Here is a 5323-nt window from a genome sequence, read left to right as displayed (position 1 = left end):
TGGGAGCAGGCAGGCAAAGAGCACAAACCCACAATGAGTCTCTGTAGGCAGACAAAAGAAGCAAAGCCCTTTGGAGATGGGTTCAGTATCACTCATGACCAGCAAAGTTGCCCAGTTACAAAGATTGCTGGTGCCAATAGTGCTTTTTACTCCAAGAGACTTAAAAATACCCAGCAACTGGAAAATTGTGATACCTTTTATCAGTTATGGTGTACACTGTGTGGTTGAGCAAATCTGAGTTTCCACTTGTGGTGCATAGATCTCCTCCTGGCCATGGTCCCTGATGTGCTGGGGTGTCTGCCCATCCCTGCCAGGACTCCAGCCTCACCCGTGGTGTCACAGCTGGTAGATCTTGTGTGTGTGGAAGAGGTGGCACTGTCTGTGCTGCCACCAGTTTGCCTGTTCATATGCAGCAAGAAGAAGGCACCTGTGATGGAGGCAGGGGCAAGCAGTGCACACCTACTGCCTGTGGGGCAAAAGGGCGAAGGGGCACCCTCCAGCAGGCTCTGGGGATGTCAGTGCCCGCAGCCAGTCAGAGGTTGCCTGAGTCAATGTGCACATCTCTGGAAGCTGCCTCTCCATGCACCACAGACCCTTTGCCTACTCCAGAGGTTGGTAACTGTTTCTGTGCCCTTTTTCTCCCCCAGTCCAGGAAGAGCAGATTAAAAGCATGAGCCATAAAGAATGAAGGATGTGGTCTCTTAGCCACCCTCCATGGGAGTTACCCTCACTGCTAACATCTGGAGGCCAAAAGCATGAACTCTGTAGGACCTGTCTACCTTGCAGGGCTGGAGGGAAGGCCTAAATTGCTAACCCAACCCCGTGTGCAGGCAGCAGCTCCCCATCCCACCCTGGCTTCCATGACAATCTGCAGATCAGAATGCCAGCCAGCGACAGGCACCACTGTTCCTTAGCTCGGGGCACTGTGTCAAAGGGGGAACTTGGTTCTCCATACCCAAGAGCAACAGTGCCTGTTAAGAAATCGTGGGATAATAGCCCTTTTGATGGATGCCCGGCTTGTGCTGTTGGGATGCAGCGGTTGTGGTGGAGCTGGGAAGGGGGAGGGAGCAGAGAGGCATATGACAGTGCTGATAACAAGTGGGCTTTGTATGCTGTGGCCAGGGACTCCCACAGCTGCTCCAGTCCTCGCTCTTCTCTTTGGGTAGGAGAAGAAGCTACAAAAGTTCAAGGAAATGAGCATGACATAGATAAGATTTTAATGACTCAGTCCCTGCTTCTCTTTAAGAGATGAAACTGTAGCAGAGCACCTCCTCCTTCCATTCAAGCAAGGTCTCTAGAGGCTTCTCTGGGCTGGTGTCTGTCTGTCATGGTTCCTCCTGGACAGGGAATGGCCAAGTGGGTCCATCCAGCTTGTTTCCTTTCCCTGTGTGGCTGTGGTGAATACTTGGAGCCCATGCTGGCCAGGAGCCTCATCTGCTTCTTGCCATCACTTAAAGGGTCTTGGTGACGCTGATGTAGAGTCTGGTGGTAATCTGGAGAGCAATCTTGGAAAAGGGCAAGGCAGGTCATTGCCTCCAAATTATCCTGTCCCAGCAACCCTTGCAAGAAAAGGAGCAAATCTGGGGGTGGGCACCATGACAGAGAGCGGACCATGGGAGCACACAGCATCTAACTCCTATTACCTCTGGTTCTACATCACCTGTCATCACTTGATGACAGTGTCTTTTTTGTTACAATGCATATTCTCTGTGGATTGGGAGATAGTGATACTGGCAGTTGGCTACAGATTGCCAAGCAAAAAACCTCCCTCCTCCCCCACCACTCCCCACCCCTCCTCCCCAAAAATAAAGGCAGAAAAACCCCACTCCAAAACTCCAAAACTACACACACTTTGTCCAGTAATCCCTGTCCCAACAGGAGACAAGCACAAACTCCCAGCCAGCGTGTGTGGTTTCTCTTAGTAAGCTTTGGACAGCTGGGGTATTTGGGGATGGGATTAGCTAATACAATTCAGGCTCAATTAGCAAAGGAAACATGGAGATTCCAGCTCCCATTGGGACAGATCTGGGCAGGATCCCTCCAGAGGGTTAATCACACTCCTGCTTCATTCACAAATAACCGAGCTGCCTGCGTGTGCCATCCCACTTACGGCTGGGCTGCCGTCGGATGGGAATGCTCGCCATTGCCAAGCAGCCCTCAGCCCTTGGACCCGGCTACAGGCCGCTTGCCTGGCCGTGGGCTGGGAGAGGGAAGGACTCACCGCAGCGGGGAGGGAGAGCCGGCATGCACGCAGGTGCGGAGAGCTGGCAGCCAAACAAAGGGAGATCGCAGCAGCAGATAGGGGCGCTTGCAGGATACAGTCACGGCTTTCTGCGAGCAAGAGCAAAGACAAGGGGAGGGGGGCAAAGGAGACGTTTCTCGGTGATGAGAAGATGCCGAGATGCACCAGCAATCGGATGCCAGCGCTGTGTTTAAAACTGGGACCCCTGGGCAGGGCTTTTGTTGTTGGAAATGCTCTCTACTTGGCTGCTGGGAGAAGCAGCAGGCTCACTAGGCTGCTGGGGCATTTATCAGGACAGACTTCCAAGCACCCCTAAGCACCTTGGGATGAAGCAGGGCCCACACCTCTAAAGAGCTTAGTGAGCACCAGCTTCCAGACTTCCCCTGACATGAGTCCCCTTGAAAAGCTGAACCAAATCCTCATGGATGCCTGCTGAGCATCCCCGGCCTCAGCTGGCTCCTCATTTCCAAAAGCTGCCCTCAAATCTGTCATCCTCGGGGTGTTTTAAAGACACATGGCTCCTCAAGAGCTGAGACACAGACTCCCTCACCAGACAGGCCCCTGCTTGCAGAGCTGGTGAACCGGTTCCCAGGGTGCGATTGCATGGGCATGCTCTCCCAGGCATGGATGGGTTTTGCACAGCCCTGCTGGAGACTGGCTGCTAAACACTGGCTTTCTGTGGAAAGCACATGGACTTGGAAGGGATGGGGGGAGGCCCCAAAGCACTTGGTGCTCTGGGAAAGGTTGCTCCTGAAGACTGGGCTGATGACTGGCAAAGGGCAAGATGTTAAATGATTTTTCAGATCAGTTTTCAGTCAGTTCTTGACTCTGAAGACAGGAGTCAGGACCAAGACCAAAGAAAGGTGATGAAGAACAGGGCTTGAGCCAGACAAAGCAACTGACCCGGGAGATGAAGCGAACCAGGCTTGCTTTCCCAGCCTTCCTTGGAGAGAGTAGCAAAAGTTTCATAGAGTAAGGTAATAGTCCTTGACCAGTGCCAGGCAAACACAAAAAAATGTCAACCAGCTTCCCAGGTGTCAACTTGGGAAATAAACCCATCGGCCTCTTCCCGGCTCAGTATCCAGGACTCTCACAGAAGAAGCAGCAGCCTCTGGCACCGTGGAGCAGCTTTGTGGGAGACAGCAAACACCACCTGTCCTCATGTCAGAGTACTCCAGGGTCTGACACTCCCATCACAGCCAGAAAACATAGCTAGGCCTGGAATAGCCATTGGCATGAGCAGACACACAAGCACGAGGCACTGCAGGAGTGCACACTGCTGATTTCTGCCTCTCTCCGATGAGACTGGCTTTTTCCCTTGCTCCTTAGCAGTGTTTGGTGTTTGCAGGCACTGGGAAACGTTTGCTCCTTGCACTCTTTCCAATGGAGCGTGGGAAAAGCTCTCACCCTAAGCAAAAAAAAAAACCATGGGAATTTTCTTTCAAGTCTATTCTTCTCACTCTCTTTCTCTCCAAGTGAAAAGCCCTGAGCTGGCTTTTTTTCTTTGCAAGGCAAGTTTTCTGGCCAAGGCAAACTGGTGCTTGTGTCTCATGCTGTCAGCAGAGTGACAGGCGTCAGTATGATGAGGGGCAGTGGGAAATCAAGCAGGACAGAGGGAGTGGCAGCAGACTGTGGGCATCTTCTTTCTGCACCCCCCTCTCTGCTTTTAGATAAGGGAGACAGCACATTTCAGCTTCAGCAGAAAGAAATAGTACTTATTTTGAGGGGCATTTTATTCCCAGGGGATATATAGAGCCCTTGGTTTGATGCTTGGCTCACTGAGGCAGGTAAAGAAGAATGGAAATTTAGCTTTGAAAAAAATAAAACAGAGGCTTCCCCCTCTGCTTCCTAGATCTGGAGTGAATAGGTAGTGAGCAGAAATAGAAAAGCGTCCTCCCCTGTCGAGCAGAAGCAGGAGCAGGAGCAGGGTTTTGCCCATCCCTGATGTCACTGCCATGTGATGGATGCGCCCTGTCAAGGCAGACCCTGTGCCAGCACCTGGCACACACAGGCAGCACGTGCTGTCAGCCCTGTGTGCCCACATCTCCAGAGGGCTGGGGTGGAAACACACACTAGCCCAGCTGCTCACTCCTTGCCGTACCCCAGCCTCCAGAGAGCTGCAAGGAGGCGCTTCCCACCCCACCAGCAAATGTCTGACTCCTCTCCTGGCCTCTCTACCTTCCCAGGAGGCCTGGCTATGCGAGTCTGCAGGAGGGCAAGTGCCTTCGGGCAGCCTATTTGACACGAGGCTGGCATGGTGCGGGGAGTCAGGGAATTTTCAGGCAAGAGGAGGAGGCAAACACATGCACTTCCTTGCCCTGGGGACTGGAACACACCTTCTCCAGAAAACAAGGCTGAAGGACCCAGCAGGCACCTGCAGAATTCGGGAGACTGTATCAAACCTGAAGGAAGCTAAGCCTGATTGCATCCCGGGGCAGGCCATCACTGCAGGAAATGTGCTCCCTGTGGCTTCCCTGCTGCTGGGAGCGGAATAAAGGCACCCGGACCTCTTGCCTCCCCACACAGCCCTCTCTCCACTATTACAGGGCAACCCTGGGGAACACCAAAAGGACAACTGTAAACCCTGATACGACCCAAGAGACCCACTCTATGCCTGTGTAAAAGGGTGAGGAATACCCTTTGTACCCTGAGGTTCAAGGCAGACCTCTTAGTCTTTCAAACTCCATCCTGAAAGTAACCTGATGCCCCCAGCTATTTTTCTTGTGTGAAACTCCCTCCGCAAGAGGTGCCTTAGGTGAGCAGCTGCAGAGACAGCCAGATCCCAGAGGAGGTGTTTGCTTTCTCCATCTTCCACACTCACACACCCTCTTTTTAATTGTTTGCACATCAAGAAACGACTTGCCGACTTGCCTTATTGCAGCCTCCCAAAGGGAGGCAGGCATTGAACTCGTAACCTGAAACTGCCTCTCAGGGAGACAGCCAGCGCCCACCTCCCTCTGTTCCCACGTCCTCTCCCCTGCTCATCCCCGCCTGAGCAGCAGCCATGTCCTCCCCTCGCTCTGTTCAGCTCTTCAGCAGCTACACCCTTCACTGATAATGAGCACAGAGAAAGAAAGCACA

General features: G+C 52.9%; 1 long non-coding RNA gene across 2 annotated transcripts; it reads right to left on the bottom strand.

Moving 5' to 3' along the window:
- Positions 1–1274: 1274 nt before the first annotated feature.
- On the bottom strand, positions 1275–3508 carry LOC141729154 (uncharacterized). Of its 2 annotated transcripts, none has more exons than XR_012580414.1 (3): positions 3146–3508; positions 2222–2331; positions 1275–1505 (listed from the first exon to the last, which is right to left on the bottom strand). It is a non-coding gene; the product is annotated as an uncharacterized LOC141729154 (long non-coding RNA). The 2 variants fall into 2 exon arrangements; XR_012580415.1 differs by having other exon boundaries at positions 1275–1493.
- Between the last annotated feature and the right edge of the window lie 1815 nt (positions 3509–5323).

This window comes from Zonotrichia albicollis, chromosome 5 (assembly GCF_047830755.1).
Source record: "Zonotrichia albicollis isolate bZonAlb1 chromosome 5, bZonAlb1.hap1, whole genome shotgun sequence".
In the NCBI taxonomy this organism is placed as follows: domain Eukaryota; kingdom Metazoa; phylum Chordata; class Aves; order Passeriformes; family Passerellidae; genus Zonotrichia; species Zonotrichia albicollis.
The sequence above is the reverse complement of the archived record's forward strand: the minus strand, read 5'-3'. Positions and strand labels throughout refer to the sequence as shown.